The sequence below is a fragment of the Aegilops tauschii genome, chromosome 5 (genome assembly GCF_002575655.3).
Source record: "Aegilops tauschii subsp. strangulata cultivar AL8/78 chromosome 5, Aet v6.0, whole genome shotgun sequence".
Lineage (NCBI taxonomy): Eukaryota > Viridiplantae > Streptophyta > Magnoliopsida > Poales > Poaceae > Aegilops > Aegilops tauschii.
The window spans coordinates 543,144,067-543,167,932 of record NC_053039.3 but is presented as its reverse complement, the minus strand read 5'-3'; positions in this window follow the sequence as shown (position 1 = coordinate 543,167,932).

Genomic DNA, 23,866 nt, shown 5'->3' with positions numbered 1-23,866 from the left:
TAAAAATGTTAAAGTGGCTCTCATATTCATTATTGTTGATTTAACCAAGAGCCCATATTATCTTGTCTTCTCCTATATGTCAGATGCTCGCAGATTCCAGCTTAGTCCAATGCACGTGCACTATTATTATTATTCACATCGTTCGGTCGTGCAAGTGAAAGGCAATTATGACGATATATGATGACTTGATTGAGATGAGAGAAGCTGGTATGAACTCGACCTCTCTTGTTTTTGTAAATATGATTAGTTCATCATTCCTGATTCAGCCTATTATGAATAAACATGTTTGCAATGACAATTAGAGATTACAGTTGCTTATGCCATGCTTAATTAGCTAGGAGTTTATAATGGTTCACCTTGCATGCCAACATGCTATTAAAATAGTTGTGATGTGGTATGCTAGGGTGGTATCCTCCTTTGAATGATTCAAGTGACTTGACTTGGCACATGTTCACGCATGTAGTTGAAACAAAATCAACATAGCCTTCACGATGTTTATGTTCATGGTGGATTATATCCTACTCGTGCTTGCACTCAATGTTTATTAATTTTAATGCATGTTCATGACTGTTGTCGCTCTCTAGTTGGTCGCTTCCCAGTCTTTTTCTAGCCTTCACTTGTACTAAGCGGGAATACTGCTTGTGCATCCACTTCCATAAACCCCAAAGTTATTCCATATGAGTCCACTATACCTTCCTATATATGCGGTATCTACCTGTTGTTCCAAGTAAATTTGTCTGTGCCAAACTCTAAACCTTCAAATGAAATTCTGCTTTGTATGCTCGAATAGCTCATGTATCAACTAGGGCTATCTGTATCTTCCATGCTAGGCGGGTTATTCTCAAGAGGAGTGGACTCTGATCCTCACTCACGAGAAAATGGCTGGTCACCGGGATGCCCAGTCCCATGCTTGATGAAAATCAAATCAAAATAATTGCAAACAAAACTCCCTCGGGACTCTTGTTAGTTGGAGGCACTCGTTGTTTCGAGCAAACCATGGATTGATGCTTGTTGGTGGAGGGGGAGTGTAAACTTTACCATTCTGTTTGGGAACTGCCTATAATGTGTGTAGCATGGAAGATATCGAGATCTCTCGGTTGTTATGTTGACAATGAAAGTATGCCGCTCAAAATATTATTCATCTCTATTTCAAAAATCGAGCTCTGGCACCTCTATAAATCCCTGCTTCCCTCTACGAAGGGCCTATCTATTTACTTTTATGTTGAGTCATCACCCTCTTATTAAAAAGCACCAGCTGGAGAGCACCGCTGTCATTTGCATGCATTACTATTAATCTATATTGAGTATGACTATGACTGGATCTGTTTTACCATGAATTACAATGTTTAGTCAGTTATTGATCTTTAAAGGTGCTTTGCATTTATGTTTTGCGGTCTCAGAAAGGGCTAGCGAGATACCATCTTGTTATATCATATCATGATTGTTTTGAGAAAGTGTTGTCATCCGAGATTTATTATTATTGCTTGCTAGTTGATTATGCCATTGACATGAGTAAACATGAGACCTAAGTGTTATTGTGAATATGGTTAGTTCATAATCTTTGCTGAAAACTTAATGCTGGCTTTACATATTTACAACAACAAGAGCAAATAGAGTTTGTAAAAAAATTTCATTATCACTTTCAGTTTATCAACTGAATTGCTTGAGGACAAGCAAAGGTTTAAGCTTGGGGGAGTTGATACATCTCCGTCGTATCTACTTTTCCAAACACTTTTGCCCTTTTTTTGGACTCTAACTTGCATGATTTGAATGGAACTAACCTGAACTGACGCTGTTTTTAGCAGAATTGCCATGGTGTTATTTTTGTGCAGAATTAAAAGTTCTCGGAATGACCTGAAAATCAACGGAGATTATTTTTGGAAATAATAAAAGATACTGCCGAAAGAATCAAGGCCAGGGGGCCAACATCCTGTCCACGAGGGTGGGGGCGCACCTGCCCCCTGCCTCGTGGGCCCCTAGAGCTCCACCAACCTCAACTCCAACTCTATATATTCACGTTCGGGGAGAAAAAAAATCAGAGAGTAGGATTCCTCGCGTTTTACGATACGGAGCCGCTGCCAAGCCCTAATCTCTCTCGGGAGGGCTGATCTGGAGTCCGTTCGGGGCTCCGGAGAGGGGAATCCGTCGCCGTCGTCATCATCAACCATCCTCCATCACCAATTTCATGATGCTCACCGCCGTGCGTGAGTAATTCCATCGTAGGCTTGCTGGACGGTGATGGGTTGGATGAGATTTATCATGTAATCGAGTTAGTTTTGTTAGGGTTTGATCCCTAGTATCCACTATGTTCTGAGATTGATGTTGCTATGACTTTGCTATGCTTAATGCTTGTCAGTAGGGCCCGAGTGCCATGATTTCAGATCTGAACCTATTATGTTTTCATGAAGATATGTGAGTTCTTGATCCTATCTTGCAAGTCATTAGTCACCTACTATGTGTTATGATCCGGCAACCCCGAAGTGACAATAATCGGGGACCACTCCCGGTGATGACCGTAGTTTGAGGAGTTCGTGTATTCACTATGTGTTAATGCTTTGGTCCGGTACTCTATTAGAAGGAGGCCTTAATATCCCTTAGTTTCCGCTAGGACCCCGCTGCCACGGGAGGGTAGGACAAAAGATGTCTTGCAAGTTCTTTTCCATAAGCACGTATGACTATATTCGGTATACATGCCTACATTATATTGATGAATTGGAGCTAGTTCTGTGTCACCCTATGTTATGATTGTTACATGATGAACCGCATCCGGCATAATTCTCCATCACCGATCCAATGCCTATGAGCTTTTCACATATTGTTCTTCGCTTATTTACTTTTCCGTTGCTACTGTTACAATTACTACAAAACTATCACTGTTACTTTTGCCACCGTTACCGTTACTTCCATACTACTTTGCTACTAAATACTTTGCTGCAGATATTAAGTTATCCAGGTGTGGTTGAATTGACAACTGAACTGCTAATACTTGAGAATATTCTTTGGCTCCCCTTGTGTCGAATCAATAAATTTGGGTTGAATACTCTACCCTCGAAAACTGTTGCGATCCCCTATACTTGTGGGTTTTCAGTGGTCCTTGGATTTTACCTTGGGGTGCCATGGGCATCCCCAAGCTTAGGATCTAGCCACTCCTTGTTCCATAATCCATCAAATCTTTACCCAAAAACTTGAAAACTTCACAACACAAAACTTAACAGAATATCTCATGAGCTCCGTTAGCGAAAGAAAACAAACCACCACTTCAAGGTACTGTAATGAACTCATTCTTTATTTATATTGGTGTTAAACCTACTGTATTCCATCTTCTCTATGGTTCATAACCTCTGATAATAGCCATAGATTCATCAAAATAAGCAAACAACACACGAAAAACAGAATCTGTCAAAAACAGAACAGTCTGTAGTAATCTGTATCAAACGTATACTTCTGGAACTCCAAATATTCTGAAATAAATTTCTGGACGTGAGGAATTTGTCTATTAATCATCTGCAAAAAGAATCAACTAAATAGCACTCTCCAGTAAAAAGTTTTAGCTAATCATCTGCTAATTTGTCTATTAATCATCTCCAGTAAAAAGTTTTAGCTAAATTTGTCTATTAATCATCTGCAAAGATGGCATAAAGGCAAGGATAGATCTAGGTATTGCCATCTTTGGTGTTGGGAAAGAAAAGAGAAAATTTCTTATCTATAGCATTGATCTTTCTATTTTGAGAAAGCACGTGGCCATTAATGGTGGAAGAAAGATTAAGCACGCTACGGAAATTTGCATCTAAGCTAGCCTTTATCTCTTTGGTAATTTCGTTTTGGTAAAAGCACAAAAGAGAGGTGGATTCGACTCTCTCACTCATGGGGTGCCCAAATATAGTTTTCATCTTTTCATAGGTATCTATGGGATCCCCTTCAAGAAAACCCTCTTCAAAAATAGAATCTAAAACTTGCTTGAATGAAGCGGGTAACCCAACATAAAAGGTTTTTAGGTATATCTCAATTTGATATTGGGGCACATAGCTAGCTCGGATCCTTAAAAGCCTATCCCAAGCATCTTTCAAAGACTCATCAAGTAAATAACAAAAAATTTCGGGATCATCTTCATCAAAATTATTCAAACCCTCATTGATAACCCTGGTAGGTCTTTCCATAGCATCATTATTTATAAGATTAGAGAGGACAGAGGGACTATCCAAAGTAAAACCCTGGAGAGAACCCTTAGCCCCTTTTGATTCGGCCATGGCACAAGGAAAACAACGGGAAAGAGGCGAACAGAAAGAGAGGGCGAATAAAACGGCAAGGGTGAAGTGGGGGAGAGGAAAACGAGAGGCAAATGGCAAATAATGTAATGCGAGGGATAAGAGTTTGTGATGGGTACTTGGTATGTCTTGACTTGTGCGTAGACTCCCCGGCAACGGCGCCAGAAATCCTCTTGCTACCTCTTGAGCATGCGTTGGTTTTCCCTTGAAGAGGAAAGGGTGATGCAACAAAGTAGCGTAAGTATTTCCCTCAGTTTTTGAGAACCAAGGTATCAATCCAGTAGGAGGCCACACGCAAGTCCCTCGTACCTGCACAAACAAATAAGAACCTTGCAACCAACGCGATAAAGGGGTTGTCAATCCCTTCACGACCACTTGCAAAAGTGAGATCTGATAGAGATGATAAGATAATATTTTTGGTATTTTTATGATAAAGATTAAAAGTAAAGATTGCAAAATAAACGGCGACAGAAATAGCTAGTTGACGGGAGATTAATATGATGGGAAATAGACCCGGGGGCCATAGGTTTCACTAGTGGCTTCTCTCAAGACAACATAAATATTACGGTGGGTGAACAAATTACTGTCGAGCAATTGATAGAAAAGTGCATAGTTATGAGAATATCTAGGCATGATTATGTATATAGGCATCACGTCCGCGACAAGTAGACCGAAACGATTCTGCATCTACTACTATTACTCCACACATCGACCGCTATCCAGCATGCATCTAGAGTATTAAGTTCATAAGAACAGAGTAACGCATTAGGCAAGATGACATGATCTAGAGGGATAAACTCAAGCAATATGATATAAACCCCATCTTTTTATCCTCGATGGCAACAATACAATACGTGCCTTGCTGCCCGTGCTGTCACTGGGAAAGGACACCACAAGAATGAACCCAAAGCTAAGCACTTCTCCCATTGCAAGAAAGATCAATCTAGTATGCCAAACCAAACTGATAATTCGAAGAGACTTGCAAAGATAACAAATCATACATAAAAGAATTCAGAGGAGATTAAAATATTATTCATAGATAATCTTGATCATAAACCCACAATTCATCGGATCTCGACAAACACACCGCAAAAAGAGTTACATCGAATAGATCTCCAAGAAGATCGAGGAGAACTTTGTATTGAGATCCAAAGAGAGAGAAGAAGCCATCTAGCTAATAACTATGGACCCGAAGGTCTGAGGTAAACTACTCAGACATAATCGGAGAGGCTATGGTGTTGATGTAGAAGCCCTCCGTGATCGATTCCCCCTCCGGCGGAGCGCGGGAAAAAGGCCCCAAGATGGGATCTCACGGGTACAGAAGGTTGCGGCGGTGGAAATAGGGTTTCGTGGTGCTCCCAGATGTTTTCGGGGTATACAGGTATATATAGGAGGAAGAAGTAGGTCGGTGGAGCTGTGAGGGGCCCACGAGGGTGGGGGCGCGCCTAGGGGGGCAGGCGCGCCTCCCTGCCTCGTGGCCTCCTTGCTTCTTTCTTGACGTCCACTGCAAGTCCTCTAGATCACGTTTATTCCAAAAATCACTCTCCCGAAGGTTTCATTCCGTTTGGATTCCGTTTGATATTCCTTTTCTGCGAAACACTGAAATAGGCAAAAAAAAAACAGCAATTTGCACTGGGCCTTGGGTTAGTAGGTTAGTCCCAAAAATAATATAAAAGTGTATAATAAAGCCCATTAAACATCCAAAATAGATAATATAATAGCATGGAACAGTCAAAAATTATAGATACATTGGAGACGTATTAATAACCATCTTTGATAAACGAGCTAGTCAAGTAGAGGCATACTAGGGACACTTTGTTTTGTCTATGTATTCACACATGTACTAAGTTTCCGGTTAATAAAATTCTAGCATGAATAATAAACATTTATCATGAAATAAGGAAATAAATAATAACTTTATTATTACCTCTAGGGCATATTTCCTTCAGTCTCCCACTTGCACTAGAGTCAATAATCTAGTTCACATCCCCATGTGATTTAACACTAATAGTTCACATCACCATGTGATTAACATCCATAGTTCACATCGCCATGTGACCAACAATCAAAGGGTTTACTAGAGTCAGTAATCTTAGTTCACATCGCCATGTGATTAACACCCAAAGAGTACTAAGGTGTGACCATGTTTTGCTTGTGAGAGAAGTTTAGTCAACGGGTTTGCCATATTCAGATCCGTATGTATTTTGCAAATTTCTATGTCAACAATGCTCTGCACGGAGCTACTCTAGCTAATTGCTCCCACTTTCAATATGTATCCAGATTGATACTTAGAGTCATCTAGATCAGTGTCAAAACTTGCATCGACGTAACCCTTTACAACAAACTTTTTGTCACCTCCATAATCGAGAAACATATCCTTATTCCACTAAGGATAATTTTGACCGCCGTCCAGTGATCTACTCCTAGATCACTATTGTACTCCCTTGCCAAACTCAGTGTAGGGTATACAATAGATCTGGTACACAGCATGCCATACTTTATAGAACCTATGGCTGAGGCATAGGGAATGCCTTTTATTCTCTTTCTATCTTCTGCCGTGGTCGGCCTTTGAGTCTTACTCAATTTCACACCTTGCAATACAGGTAAGAACTCCTTCTTTGACTGTTCCATTTTGAACTACTTCAAAAATTTGTCAAGGTATGTACTCATTGAAAAAACTTATCAAGCGTCTTGATCTATCTCTATAGATCTTGATGCTCAATATGTAAGCAGCTTCATCGAGGTATTTCTTTAAAAAACTCCTTTCAAACACTCCTTTTATGCTTTCCAGAAAATTCTACATCATTTCCGATCAACAATATGTCATTCACATATACTTATCAGAAAGGTTGTAGTGCTCCCACTCACTTTCTTGTAAATACAGGCTTCATTGCAAGTCTGTATAAAACTATATGCTTTGATCAACTCATCAAAGTGTATATTCCCACTCTGAGATGCTTTGCACCAGTCCATGGATGGATCGCTGGAGCTTGCACATTTTGTTAGCACCTTTAGGATTGACAAAACCTTCTTCTTTAAGAAATCCATTAAGGAATGTAGTTTTGACATCCATTTGCCAGATTTCATAAAATGTGGCAATTTGCTAACATGATTCAGACAGACTTAAGCATCGCTACGAGTGAGAAAATCTCATCGTAGTCAACACCTTGAACTTTATCAAAAACCTTTTTCGACAAGTCTAGCTTTGTAGATAGTAACACTACTATCAGCGTCCGTCTTCCTCTTGAAGATCCATTTATTTTCTATGGCTTGCCGATCATCGGGCAAGTCAACCAAAGTCCACACTTTGTTCTCATACATGGATCCCATCTAAGATTTCATGGCCTCAAGCCATTTCGCGGAATCTGGTCTCATCATAGCTTCCTCATAGTTCGTAGGTTCCTCATGGTCAAGTAACATGACCTCCAGAACAGGATTACCGTACCACTCTGGTGCGGATCTCACTCTGGTTGACCTACGAGGTTCGGTAGTAACTTGATCTGAAGTTACATGATCATCATCATTAGCTTACTCACTAATTTGTGTAGGAGCCACAGGAACAGATTTCTGTGATGAACTACTTTCCAATAAGGGAGCAGGTACAGTTACCTCATCAAGTTCTACTTTCCTCCCACTCACTTCTTTCGAGAGAAACTCCTTCTCTAGAAAGGATCCATTCTTAGCAACGAATGTCTTGCCTTCGGATCTGTGATAGAAGGTGTACCCAACTGTCTCCTTTAGGTATCCTATGAAGACACATTTCTCCGATTTGGGTTTGAGCTTATCAGGATGAAACTTTTTCACATAAGCATCGCAACACCAAACTTTAAGAAACGACAACTTTGGTTTCTTGCCAAACCACAGTTCATATGGTGTCGTCTAAACGGATTTAGATGGTGCCCTATTTAACGTGAATGCAGTTGTCTCTAATGCATAACCCCAAAATGATAGTGGTAAATCGGTAAGAGACATCATAGATTGCACCATATCTAATAAAGTACGGTTACGATGTTCGGACACACCATTACGCTGTGGTGTTCCAGGTGGCTTGAGTTGCGAGACTATTCCGCATTGTTTCAAATGAAGACCAAACTCGTAACTCAAATATTCTCCTCCACGATCAGATCGTAGAAACTTTATTTTCTTGTTACGATGATTTTCCACTTCACCCTGAAATTATTTGAACTTTTCAAAATTTTCAGATTTATGTTTCATCAAGTAGATATACACATATCTGCTCAAATCATCTGTGAAGGTCAGAAAATAACGATACCTGCCGCGAGCCTCAACACTCATCGGACTGCATACATCAGTATGTATTATTTCCAACAAGTCTGTTGCTCGCTTCACTGTTCCGGAGAACGGAGTCTTAGTCATCTTGCCCATGAGTCATGGTTCGCAAGCATCAACTGATTCATAATCAAGTGATTCCAAAAGCCCATCAGCATGGATTTTCTTCATGCGCTTTACACCAATATGACCTAAATGGCAGTGCCACAAATAAGTTGCACTATCATTATTAACTTTGCATCTTTTGGCTTCAATATTATGAGTATGTGTATCACTACGATCGAGATTCAATAAACCATTCACCTTGGGTGTATGACCATTGAAGGTTTTATTCATGTAAACAGAACAACAATTATTCTCTGACTTTAAATGAATAACCGTATTGCAATAAACATGATCAAATCATATTCATGCTTAACGCAAACACCAAATAACATTTATTTAGGTTCAACACTAATCCCGAAAGTATAGGGAGTGTGCGATGATGATCATATCAATCTTGGAACCACTTCCAACACACATCATCACTTCACCCTTAACTAGTCTCTGTTCATTCTGCAACTCCCGTTTCGAGTTACTAATCTTAGCAACTGAACCAGTATCAAATGCCGAGGGGTTGCTATAAACACTAGTAAAGTACACATCAATAACATGTATATCCAATATACCTTTGTTCACTTTGCCATCCTTCTTATCCGCCAAGTATCTAGGGCAGTTCCACTTCCAGTGACCATTTCCATTGCAGTAGAAGCACTCAGTTTCAGGCTTGGTTCTAGCTTTGGGCTTCTTCAACTTGCTTGCCGTTCTTCTTGAAGTTCCCCTTCTTCCATTTACCCTTTTTCTTGAAACTGGTGGTCTCGTTGACCATCAACACTTGATGTTTTTCTTGATTTCTACCTTCGTCGATTTCAGCATCACGAAGAGCTTGGGAACCGTTTCCGTTATCCCTTGCATATTATAGTTCATCATGAAGTTCTAGTAACTTGGTGATAGTGACTAGAGAACTCTGTCAATCACTATCTTATCTGGAGGATTAACTCCCACTTGATTCAAGTGATTGTAGTACTCAGACATTCTGAGCACATGCTCACTAGCTGAGCTATTCTCCTCCATCTTGTAGGCAAAGTACTTGTCAAAGGTCTCATACCTTTCGACATGGGCATGAGTCTGAAATACTAATTTCAACTCTTGGAACACCTCATATGCTCCGTGGCGTTTCAAAAATGTCTTTGAAGCCCCGATTCTAAGCTGTAAAGCATGGTGCACTAAACTATCAAGTAGTTATCATTTAGAGCTTGCCAAACGTTCATAACGTCTGCATTTGCTCCTGCAATCGGTCTGTCACCTAGCGGTGTATCAAGGACATAATTCTTGTGTGCAGCAATGAGGATAATCCTCAGATCACGGATCCAATCCGCATCATTGCTATTAACATCTTTCAACTTAGTTTTCTCTAGGAACATATCAAAAAATAAAATAGGGGAGCTAAACGCGAGCTATTGATCTACAACATAGATATGCTAATACTACCAGGACTAAGTTCATGATAAATTAAAGTTCAATTAATCAAATTACTTAAGAACTCCCACTTAGATTGACATCCCTCTAATCATCTAAGTGATCACGTGATCCAAATCAACTAAACCATGTCCTATCATCACGTGAGATGGAGTAGTTTTCAATGGTGAACATCACTATGTTGATCATATCTACTATATGATTCATGCTCGACCTTTCAGACTCAGTGTTCCGAGGCCATATCTGCATATGCTAGGCTCGTCAAGTTTAACCCGAGTATTCTGCGTGTGCAAAACTGGCTTGCACCCGTTGTATGTGAACGTAGAGCTTATCACACCTGATCATCACGTGGTGTCTCGGCAGGACGAACTTTCGCAACGGTGCATACTCAGGGAGAACACTTGTACCTTGAAATTTAGTGAGAGATCATCTTATAATGCTACCGCCGTACTAAGCAAAATAAGATGCATAAAAGATAAACATCACATGCAATCAATATAAGTGATATGATATGGCTATCATCATCTTGTGCCTTTGATCTCCATCTCCAAAGCACCGTCATGATCACCATCATCACCGGCGCGACACCTTGATCTCCATCGCAACATCGTTGTCGTCTCGCCAACTATTGCTTCTACGACTATCGCTACCGCTTAGTGATAAAGTAAAGCAATTACATGGCGATTGCATTTCATACAATAAAGCGACAACCATATGGCTCCTGCCAGTTGCCGATAACTCCGTTACAAAACATGATCGTTTCATACAATAAAATTTAGCATCATGTCTTGACCATATCACATCACAACATGCCCTGCAAAAACAAGTTAGACGTCCTCTACTTTGTTGTTGCAAGTTTTACGTGGCTGCTACGGGCTGAGCAAGAACCGTTCTTACCTACGCATCAAAACCACAATGATATTTCATCAAATATGTGTTGTTTTAACCTTCACAAGGACCGGGCGTAGCCACACTTGATTGAACTAAAGTCGGAGAAACTGACACCCGCCAACCACCTGTGTGCGAAGCACGTCGGTAGAACCAGTCTCGCGTAAGCGTACGCGTAATGTCGGTCCGGGCCGCTTCATCCAACAATACCGTCGAATGAAAGTATGACATGCTGGTAATGAAAGTGCGTTATATCGACTAGAGGGGGGGTGAATAGGCGATTTTTATGAATTCTTCACCGAGGAATTTGCGGGTGAGGAAATTCCTTAGCGAAGAACTACTTGCAGCGGAATAAGTACTCAGAAGTAAACATAACAGAACACAAGCATGGTCATCATGATGAAATGAAGACAAGCACAGAGTACAAAAAGCGTAAACACAGGATAACACAGGATGAAGACAAACAGACTGAAGAAATTGAACTAAGGAAATTGAGAAAGTCTTCAGTCAAAGTCTTCACACACAGATATGAACAAGCACACAACACAGTTATGAGGAAATGAAAGAGTTGAGGAAATAGAACCAGTAAGCTTGGTAAAGACAATGATTTGGTAGTCCAGTTCCAACTGCTGCCTCAGTTGTACATCTGGTTGGAGCGGCTAGGTATTTAAACCTGAGGACACACAGTCCCGGACACACAGTCCTCACCGTATTCTCCTTGAGCTAAGGTCACACAGACCTCGCCCAATCAGTCGTGGTAAGTCTTCAGGTGACTTCCGAACCTTCACAAACTCGGTCACTCGGCGATCCACAATTCCTCTTGGATGCTCTAGACCATGGCGCCTAACCATCTGGAAGAAGCACAGTCTTCAAAGGTAACAAGCGTCGGATCGACGCAGGATCACTCTCTTCAGTGATGCTCAATCACTTTGGGTTTGTAGGTGTTTGGGTTTGGGTTTTCCTCACTTGATGATTTTCGCTCATAGTCCTCGGAGGATGGGATGCTCTCAAATGACAAGTGTCAGTTTCTCTCGGAGCAGCCAACCAGCTAGTGGTTGTAGGGGGCGGCTATTTATAGCCTAGGGAGCAGCCCGGCATGATAAGACATAAATGCCCTTCAATGATATGACCGTTAGGTGGGTAGATATTTTGGGACAGATGGCGCATAGCACAACAACGGTCGGAAATTTGAGTATCAAATTCCTTAGGGCTGTCATGTTCCTCACTGTGTAGGCAATCCGCACTCGCGAATTCCTAACTCCTCAGTCAGAACAAATTCCTCAGAGACCAGAAGAACTTCATCTCTGTCATTGAAGAATATGATTGATCTGTATGAGATTTCCAATGGCTTCACTCGAAGGGATTGGTAGGTGTAGGATTTTGTGTTGAGCATCACATGGAAATTTTTCCTTAGTATTTCCTCGACCCCCTTTAATAGTACGGTGTTTCCTATGACTCAAGAAAGAGAAAATGAAACTACGAAAACAAAAGTCTTCACGCTTCATGTTCCTCAAATGAATACCAAGTCTTCAAGGTCACACCAATTTCTTCACTTTCAAAGTCTTCAGTAAGTCTTCAGAAATACAAAGTCCTCAATCGAAGAACTTCATTTTTAGGGGTCGACTTTCTCTGTACATATCAAACTCCTCATAGACTTATAGACCTATGTACACTCACAAACGCATCAGTCCCTTAACCTATAAGTCTTCAATACACCAAAATCACTAAGGGGCACTAGATGCACTTACAATCTCCCCCTTTTTGGTGATTGATGACAATATAGGTTAAGTTTTCAACGTGGATAAACATATGAAGTGTAAATACTGATATTGAGGAATTTGATTGCAAGATATAGAAGAACTCCCCCTGAAGATGTGCATACTGAGGAATTTGTTTTTGAAGCAATGCACACTTGAAGAGTAGAATCATGGAGATCTCCCCCTATATCTTGTAATTCATACACGCATTTGACATATAATATGAAGAATTTGAAATGCATGATGAAATATGGTGACTGATGTAATTCAGCATGCGTGCATAAACATTAATGAGGAATAAGCATGCAGAAAAACTACAGCAAAAGTATACAGCAAAAGTATCAGGTCACCATAGAGTTTAAGTTTACAACTCGATCCAACAAAGTCATCAGAAGAACGAGAGTTGTAACTTAAGAAAAAAACACCCATATAAGATAGACCCGCTTGAAGACTAACTCAAATTCCCCCCCCCCCTTTGTCATCGAATGACCAAAAGGATCGAAAATGAGGACTAACGCCCCTGAAGAATATCAAGTTCATGAAGGAGCGCCAGCGTTGTTGGGGTCGTTTGTTGATGTAGGGCCTGCCGCAGTGTCGTCCAAGTCTTCATGCTCATCGGTGTCGCGTGATGAAGAATAGGAGCTGGCCACCAAGGAAGGAACCTTGACCTTTGTGACGCCCTCGATTTGACCGTACACTAATCATGCACGCAAATGTGTACGATCAAGATCAGGGACTCACGGGAAGATATCACAACACAACTCTACAACATAAATAAGTCATACAAGCATCATAATACAAGCCAGGGGCCTCGAGAGCTCGAATACAAGTGCTCGATCATAGACGAGTCAGCGGAAGCAACAATATCTGAGTACAGACATAAGTTAAACAAGTTTGCCTTAAGAAGGCTAGCACAAACTGGGATACAAATCGAATGAGGCGCAGGCCTCCTGCCTGGGATCCTCCTAACTACTCCTGGTCGTCGTCAGCGGGCTACACGTAGTAGTAGGCACCTCCAGTGTCGTAGGAGTCGTCGTCAACGGTGGCGTCTGGCTCCTGGACTCCAGCATCTGGTTGCGACAACCAGGTAGAAGGGAAAGGGGGAAAAGAGGGAGAGAGGCAACCGTGAGTACTCATCCAAAGTACTCGCAAGCAAGGAGCTACACTACATATGCATGGGTATATGTGTAAAGGGCCATATCAGTGGACTGTACTGCAGAATGCCAGAATAAGAGGGGGATAGCTAGTCCTGTCGAAGACTACGCTTCTGGCCATCTCCATCTTGCAGCATGTAGAAGAGAGTAGATTGAAGTCCTCCAAGTAGCATCGCATAGCATAAACCTACCCGGCGATCCCCTCCTCGTCGCCCTGTTAGAGAGCGATCACCGGGTTGTATCTGGCACTTGGAAGGGTGTGTTTTATTAATTATCCGGTTCTAGTTGTCATAAGGTCAAGGTACAACTCCGGGTCATCCTTTTACCGAGGGACACGGCTATTCGAATAGATAAACTTCCCTGCAGGGGTGCACCACATAACCCAACACGCTCGATCCCATTTGGCCGGACACACTTTTCTGGGTCATGCCCGGCCTCGTAAGATCAACACGTCGCAGCCCCACCTAGGCACAACAGAGAGGTCAGCATGCCGGTCTAAATCCTATGCGCGCAGGGGTCTGGGCCCATCGCCCATTGCACACCTGCACGTTGCGAACGCGGCCGGAAGCAGACCTAGCCTAGTGGCGTTCCAGTCCAATCCGGCGCGCGCCACTCAGTCGCTGACGTCACGAAGGCTTCGGCTGATACCACGACGTCGAGTGCCCATAACTGTTCCCGCGTAGCTGGTTAGTGCGTATAGACCAAATGGCCAGACTCAGATCAAATACCAAGAACTCGTTAAGCGTGTTATGTCGAAGTAACCGCGGACGCCGTCCAGGGCCAGGCCCACCTCTCGCCTAGGTGGTCTCAACCTCCCCTGTCGCTCCGCCACAAAGATCCACTTGCGGGTACTCCTACGAGCCGACCCGACTTTAGTCACCACAGGTGTCATGTATAGAGTATATAAGTATATACCCGTGATCACCGCCCAAGTGATCACGGCCCGATAGTATAGCACAGCAGACGGACAAGAATGTAGGGCCACTGATGGAAAACTAGCATCCTATGCTAAGCATGTAGGATTGCAGGTAAAGGTAACAACAGTAGAAGCAAGGGCAGGCTATGCATCAGTATAGGATTAACGGAAAGCAGTAACATGCTACACTACTCTAATGCAAGCAGTATAGAGAAGAATAGGCGATATCTGGTGATCAAGGGGGGGGCTTGCCTGGTTGCTCCGGCAAGTAGGAGGGGTCGTCAACTCCGTAGTCGAACTGGGCACCAACAGCGGCGTCGGTCTCGGTGTCTAGCGAGAGGAGAGGGGGGAAGAAACAATAAATATAATGCAAACATATGCATGACGATGCATGACATGACAATGAGCGTTGCTAGGTGTGCCCTAATCGCGGTAAGAAGTGATACCGGCGAAGGGGGGGAACATCTGGGAAAGTATTCCCGATGTTTCACGTTTTCGGACAGATGGACCGGAGGGGGAAAGTTCCATGTTCGCTATGCTAGGAAAGTGTGGTTGACAAACGGACTATGTATTCGGATTCGTCTCGTCGTTCTGAGCAACTTTCATGTACAAAGCTTTTCCATCCGAGCTACGGTTTATTTTATATTAAAATTTAAAGATTTAAATCATTTTTAGAATTTAATAAATTAATTTAATTCAAAATTTAATTAATGCATCAGCATGACGTCAGCAGTCAACGTTGACCGTTGACCTGGTCAACCTGACAGGTGGGTCCCACCTGTCAGGGACTGTTAGCTAATTAACAGTAGTTAATTAGGTTAATTAGTTATTAGGTTAATTAATCTTAATTAGTTAATATTAACAGGATTAATTAAGTTAATTAATTATCTTTATTATTTATTTATTTATTTTTATTAATTTAATTTTTTAAAACCTTTTTTATTAAAACGTTCTCTGGGCGGGGCCCATGTGTCATAGGCCCAGCAGGGCATAACGGGCGCACGGACGTTGGGGCGTTGCGGGCAGAGCCCCGTGAGTGTGCGGGCGTGCGGGCGCTGGCCCGGGCGTGGCCAACGGGGCGGCTGGGCGACGGCGACAAGGCGGTGGAGGCAGGACGACGGGCAGCGCGAAGGGGAACGGGGCGCAGGGCGCCGGGCGAACGGCCGCGGCCATGCGTGTGCGTGTGGGCGGGAGAGACGGGGCGCGGGGGCGCGGCCATGGGCGTGTTCAGGGGCGCCGGGGCGCGGCCGCCGACGTGGTGAGCGCGGGGGCGGGGCTGCGGGTGAGGACGGCGTTGTGGCGTTCTGGACAGGGAGAGGAAGAGGGGGGGCGCGTGCTCACAGGGCCGGTAGGGATAGGGCAGCGGGGGTTGAGGAGGTCGACGGGGACGACCATGCGACGGTGGTGAAGTAGGCCGGCGGGGGAGCGCTCCGGCGACGGCGTCCAGGCGCGTGGCGCGGCTCGATCCGTCGGCTTCGGGGTCGGTGACGAGGCGAGGCGCCGGCGTCAAGGAGTGGGGCGGCGCGGTCGCCGGGGAGAGGTGGCGGGGTCGGGACGAGGCCGACGGGGGGGGGGGGCGCGGGGCGTCGGGGGCGAGCGGGGCGACGGGGTCGTCGGGGCGGCGTCTCCCCGATTGGATCGGGGGAGTGGGGGGGAAGAGAGAGCGAGAGGGGGTGGGGGAGTGGGGGGGGTGGATCGGGCTAGGGTTTGCTGGGGGGTGGATAAGGAGAGAGTGGGGGTGGCCGGCCGGCTGGGCCCTTGCCCAGTTGGGCTGGCCAGCTGGGCCACAGTTGGCCCAGTGGGGGGGCTTCTCTTTTCTTTTCTTCTGTTTTCTGTTTTGCATTTCTTTTATTTATTTCTCTTTTCTGTTTTATTTTATTTTAAATTATCTAGGCATTTTATAAAAATGTGTTTATTACACCATATTTACTTATCCAAAATATGGCACCTCCCGAACATTTTGTTTTAAATTTTGAAAAACTTTTATTGTTGACATTAATTGAATTTAAATTATGAAATGGTTTTGAATCATTGCACGGTTAACAACAGTAACCAAAGTGACGTGGCATGATTAGCGTGGGATTACTGTAGCATGATTATCCGGGCGTTACAACCTTCTTGTATTTCTTCGGTGGAGGTGCAGACCAGTCAAAGTCCTCCTTGAGACCCATTTGCTTCAGATCTTCTTCACCATATATATGTGACAGAATAGCCCAGGTGCGATCGAAGACCTCATGGAGGTAGTAATGGTTTTTCTTCACTGCATTATGTGTAGCAGTCATGTTGTGAAGAATTGAACCAAACTGACGCTTAACCCATTTATGGTTTCGATCCACCTTCTGGTGAAGACTTAGCGGAAGTTCACGGTCAGTCATCACACGAGGAGCAGTGGCTTGAGGATTTGGCTTGGAGGCATGGGCAGCAGAATCATGAGTGGCAGAGTCATCATTGGTGGAATAAGATGCAGCTTTGCGAAACTAACCATCCAATGGACGAATGCCTTCATCAATGACAGCAGGAGCCTTGCCCTTTCCATCAGCTGAGGAATAGGTCCGCTTGAGGACTTCAATCGGGGGCAAGTAGCTGAGGTGATTCTGAAAATCAGCCTTGTAGTTGAGTGAAGACCTTGTTCTGAGGAATCTCATGATCCAGGGAGCATAAGGCTTCAGCTCAAACGGAGAAAGTGCAACATTTGCCAGAGTCCTCATGAAGAAATCATGATAGTTGATGGGTATGCCATGAATGATGTTGAATACCAGATTCTTCATGATGCCAACAATTTCCTCATCAGATGAGTCATGGCCTTTGATTGGACTCATAGTCTTCGTCAGAATGCGATAGACTGTCCTTGGTACATACTGCAATTCCTTCACGAGGAATTTTGTCCTTGAGGCTTGACCAGGTTTCAATGGCTTCACCAACACTTGCATATAGTCATCTGTAAGCTCAGGCTCTTGGTACATGCAACGAGCTCCTTCAGGTGGAGGACTGATGGGCAGAGCGTGAAGTAATTCAGAGGCCGGTGCCTTATAGTGAGTATTTTCGGTCATCCATTCCAAAACCCAGGAGGTCACATCGTCAGCATCTCCTGTGATGTGCAGTGTTGCGTAGAATTAAAGAATGAGCTCTTCATTCCAATCAACTATGTCTGTGCAAAAGTTGAGGAGGCCTGTGTCATGAAGCACACTGAGGACAGGTGTGAAGCATGGCAGCGATTCCATGTCCACATGAGGAATATGCTCGTGGTCGAAGACTTTGTCCTTGTTGAAGAGCAGTGAAGAATAGAAGTTGGCCTGGCTGGCGGTCCAGAAGCGCTTCCTTCTAAGACGAGCTGAATCATAGGGATTGTAGTCAGTGAAGAACACGTGCTCGCCGAAGAAATCATCAGCCTTGAATTTCTGCTTCTTTGAGAATGGATCCTTTGGTTTGGGCTGAGGAGTGTGAGTCAATTGCATTATTACCTCAGGAATCGCAATCTCAGGCTCCACAGGCTGAGGAATTTCAGCTTCTTCTTCAGTGACAGCCTGAGTCTTCAATTCTTCATTTTCATTTTCTTCAGCACTAGTGGCTGGAATTTCTTCATGGACACACGGTGTGGCATGTAGTTCATCAGATCCCATTTGTACTGTAGTTACTGGGGACTGAGGAATTTGTTGCAATGGTGTGAAGAGTGGAGAGTTGGGGTGCTGACTTTCCCAAAAGTCATCATTTAGCACGGGTGTGGTACAGCCAATGTCCACATCTTCATCTTCCATTTCTTCAACGCCGACCTCTTCAGCAGTAAACTGAGGCATAGGCGAGGAGACAACTGGTGTTGAAGGGATTGTATCCACTTCAATTTCTTCATCCATCTGCTCTGACGAAGCAGCAGAAGGAATGTCGTCATCGGATTCACTTGGAATCACATATTCTTCATCATAAGGAACAAGGTCCTTTGATGGCATGGTTGAGATAGGAACAGCATCAATGGGGTTTGCAAACGAGCTGGTCAGAGACTTCATCTTCTTCGGAGCTGAAGAATCTGATGAAGTTGATGCCTTCCTTCTCTTCATTGTTGCACGCTCTGCTGCCTTAGTCTTCTTGACATCTGAAGCAGATGGAAGGATCGGAGTTGGGGTAGGCACAGGAGGAGTAGAGGAATTTGGTTGAGTTTCTTCAGGCACAACTGATGCAGTTGCCCTGACCTCTTCATTTTCTTCAGGCGCACCACTAGTGGATGCCCTGGCAATTTCATCAGCGGCTGGAATGCAGTCATCAGCCCTGGAACTCACAATTTCTTCAGCAGCCTAAATGTCATCAGCGGTGCTGGCATGTTCTTCAGTCGGCTGAGCAGATGCTTCGGCCTGAGGAATTTCTGGTTGCGATGGAACTGCAACATTTGGAGTGAACTTTTCTGTCAACTTCACAAAACGGACTTTGGCTCCAAGCCAGTTAGCACGGTATACGTCAAATTCATCACTGAGTTTCTTGATCTCAGATTGAATTGTGATAAGTTCTTCAGTTGTCATAGAGATAACGTGTTTCTTCATAAAACGCTCCTTCTTGTACTGCGCTTTCTTGATCTGCCTGGCCTTTTCAAATTTCCATTTCTCTTCTTGTATGAAAGCAGTCAGCATATGACTTTGGCCAGGAGTCAACTTGAAATCAGGCATAGGAGTGTTTGGGTCCTTGTGCCAGAGATCAATGTAGTCGAGGATCAACTTTGGATCCAAAAATAGAGGCACATTTGTGCCCTTGGCTCTAGCGGCCCTGACCTGCCTGTCTCTGATGATTTCGGCAAGTTCTTCATCATCAGCTTCGTCTTCATCAGACGACACTTGGAAGGCGGCCTGCTTCTTGTGAGGACTTGGGCGAGAACCTCGTCCAGCAGTGGCCTTTGTCTTCAGCACAGAGGGTCCCGTTGAAGAATTTGGTGCAGCTGAGGAACTAGCAGAAGCTCCTGAGGCAATAGAGATGCCTATCGTCCTCTGGCACGTGGCAAGATGCACAGGTGCAGAGGATTTGGTCGGAGCAGCTGAGGACTTGAGCGGAGGATCTGAGGATTTTGGAGGAGCAGGAGCAGCGTGAGGAATTGGCCATGAGGGCTTTGAGGATTCTGGCCGTGAGGGCATAGCTGAGGAACTCGGCCTTGGGGGCATTGAAGGAGAAGCACTTGGCTTGTGCGCATGCTTCTTTGCCATGGCCTTCTTCGGCTTGACAGCAGAGGCCTCAGTAGAGGCAGCAGCAGCAGCAGAGTCCTCGTTGAATTTTCTCACTGCATCTTTTGCTTGTTTGGCCAACTTGGCCTGGCGCTTGGCCCATTCTTCAGGATAGTCCTCACCGCGCTTGAGGCTTGTGGGATCAGCTATTTGGCCAGGTGCCAATGGAGGTCTTGAGCAGGAAGGGGTAACAGCGAATTTCTTCATGTATTTTGGAGTAACATATCTGTAGTCCCTCCACTCTCTTGCCCATCTCCTCTCAATCTTTTGAATGCGCACCTTGCGCTGATTTTTATCTTCCTCAGGGGGTGTGCAGTACCCAGCATAGATGTCCTCAGGGATTTCAAAAGCAATGTTGACCTCAGGCCTCTTTCCTCCTTTCTGTGGCTTCTTACCGTCAGCCATTTTCTTCAGATGAGGAATTTGAACAATGGAATTCTCTGAAGAAGTATGCAACTTTTCTTCGAGGAACGCTGCAAATGAGTTAAGTTGATGAGAACCTAGTGATTCAGCAGTGGACATGAGTACCTATGAACAGAGTATAGTTGCGAGGAATTTGGAGAGGTCATATGCGTTCTCAGAAGGTTTTGTAAAAAGAACAAGTTTGAGGAATTTGACTAGATGAGTCTTGAAGAATTTCACTAAGCGTTCTTTGTCTTAGGTTCCAGAGTTGTACAGATCAAAAATCCACACAATTGAGGAATCTTGAAGAAAAATATAGCTTAGAGAAATGAATCAAGAACAGATGACATGTGTGGCGTTTAGTGTGTGAAGAATTTGAAGAATAAACACCTTTGAAGATTTTGTAGAAAATCATTTGAATCAAAGAGAGCAGTAAAAGTAACTTTTAATTACCTTGGACGAAGAACACGACGAACTGGGATGTGGAGATGTGAAGTTCGTCAGTGCAGATCTTCCACGCCCTAACTCGGCGGAGGAAGACAGCTACGGCGGCGGCGGAGTGAAGAAATCCGCGGCCGGCGAGTACGACGGCGAAGAGGTCAAGGCAGTGAAGCTCTTCCTCACCGGCGACGATGAAGTAGCGGCGGCGCTAGGGTTTGAGAAGCTCGAGCTGGCGAGCGAACGAGCGGAGTAAAAGTGAAGTGAGGAAGGGGAGGGGGTATTTATAGCCACGGTGAAAAACTGTTCGCCCGAAGAATTTGGACGAACGTGCCCCTGACCCTTCTCATTCGCTTGACATGTGTCACCCACGTACTGAGAAGTGGAGATCGTGTGAGATCATGGGATGCGGAACGGTTTGAGCGGCAAAGCCGAAAATTTGGATAAGATAAGTTTTAACGTTCCGTTCGCAAATTCTTCAGCTGACAAGGACACAGTGAAGATTTTGAACGAGTTTCAAATAGAACGCACATGAAGAATTTGTGAATAGATTGGGTTGAGTTTGGCATAGAGGGGGAAGGGTCTGATCACATTCACTTAGTAGAAAAACCAACTTGAAAAATTAGCCATAAGTAAATGCTGTAGAGGACATAAACTATATATATATATAGCCAATGAAGAAAAACGATGGAAACAGTGAAGACAATGCAAAGTTGAAGAACATGGACAACTGAGGAATTTCAAAACTGAGGAAAAACTCAAATTGAAGATTTTCAACTTTTGGTGGTGGCTTGACCCACCATATAAGAATGATGATTTCAGACACCGCGTACAATTGTCGTAGGGCTCTGAGAATCAAATTCTTCGTTAATTTCTTCACACTTAGATTGTTAGTCTTCATTGATTGAAGAAAAACTTTTCTTCATGTGTTGCACATCTAAGTCATCAATTTTGCATAAGTGTTAGGATGAGTGTCCTTTTCAAAGAACATTCGAAGATTCTAAGATATTTAGCTCACACCACAACTTGCTAAATCTCTTCTCATCCAAGGGCTTTGTGAAGATATCGGCTAGCTGTTCTTCAGTCTTCACATGCTCAATACAAATGTCACCCTTCAACACATGATCACGAAGAAAATGATGACGAATCTGAATGTGCTTTGTCTTCGAGTGCTGAACTGGATTGTGAGCAATCTTGATGGCACTCTCATTGTCACATTAGAGAGGCACATTCTTCACGTTGATGCCGTAGTCCTTGAGAGTTTGCTTCATCCACAGCAATTGAGCACAGCAAGAACCAGCAGCAATGTACTTAGCTTCAGCAGTAGACAGTGATACGCAGTTCTGTTTCTTCGAGGACCAACAGACCAAAGATCTTCCGAGGAAATGACATGTACCAGATGTTGACTTGCAGTCCACACGATCACCAGCATAGTCAGAGTCAGAATATCCAATGAGATCAAAAGCCGAGCCCTTAGGGGTACCATAATCCAAGTGTTGGTGTGTGAGCTAGATATCGAAGAATATGCTTCACAGCCTTATGGTGTGATCCCTTCGGTGTAGCTTGAAATCGGGCACACATGCAAACACTAAGCATAATATCTGGCCTAGATGCACATAAGTACAATAAAGAACCAATCATGGAGCGGTATACCTTTTGATCAAAGTCAATACCATTTTCATCAGTGCACAGATGGCCATTTGTGGGCATAGGAATTTTGACGCCTTTGCAATCTTGCATGCCGAATTTCCTCAGTACATCCTTGAGGTATTTCTCCTGAGATATGAATATGCCATTGCGTTGTTGACGCATTTGAAGACCTAAGAAGAATTTCAATTCTCCCATCATAGACATTTGATATTCTTCACTCATCATATAGGCAAATTCATCACTATAACGTTGGTCAGTATAGCCAAAGATAATATCATCAACATATATTTGGCACACATACAATTCACCATCATAAGATTTAGTGAAATGAGTAGGGTCGAGTGAACCGGGTTTGAAGCATTTCTTCATGAGGAATTCCTTCATAGTATCATACCACGCCCGAGGGGCCTGCTTGAGGCCATAGAGCGCCTTATTGAGTCTGAAGACTTTGTCAGGATGCTTTGGATCTTCAAAACCTGGGGGTTGAGCAACATATACTTCTTCCTCAATCTTACCATTGAGGAATGCACTTTTCACATCCATTTGATATAAAGTGATATCATGATGGTTAGCATAAGCAAGTAATATGCGAATAGCCTCAAGTCTAGCAACAGGTGCAAAAGTTTCATCGAAGTCAATTCCTTCAACCTGTGTGTAGCCTTGAGCTACAAGCCGTGCCTTATTCCTCACCACAAGGCCATTTTCATCTTGCTTGTTGCGGTAGATCCACTTTGTGCCAATGATATTGTGCTTGCGAGGATCTAGACGTTTGACCAGTTCCCAGACGTTGTTGAGCTCGAATTGATGTAATTCTTCTTGCATAGCTTGAATCCACTCAGGCTCCAGAAATGCTTCATCTACCTTAGTGGGCTCTGTGATAGAGACAAAAGCAAAATGCCCACAAAAGTTAGACAAATGGGAAGCTCTTGAGCATGTGAGAGGACCTAGTGCTTCAATGTCATCGATGATCTTTTCACCTTGCACTTCTTTTGCAACGCGAGGATCAGCTAGTTGTCGTCGAGGAATTTGATCAGCATTTTCTTCAGCACCATTTTCTTCAGGTGCATTAGCTCGACGTTCTTCACGTTCTGGAATGAATTCTTCAGCAGATTCTTCGGTAGGAATGACATCCTCAGTAGCCTTGAACTTGCTAGTTTCCTCAGGTGCTGGTTCATCTATCACAGAAGGTAGGTGCTCTCTTTGCGAGCCATTAGTTTCATCGAACCGCACATCTACAGTTTCAACAACCTTGTGAAGAACATTGTTGAAGACTCTGTAGGTGTGCGAGTCCTTTCCGTAACCAAGCATAAAACCTTCATGTGCTTTCGGTGCAAATTTAGAGTTGTGATGAGGACCTCTAATCCAGCATTTAGCACCGAAGACTTTGAAA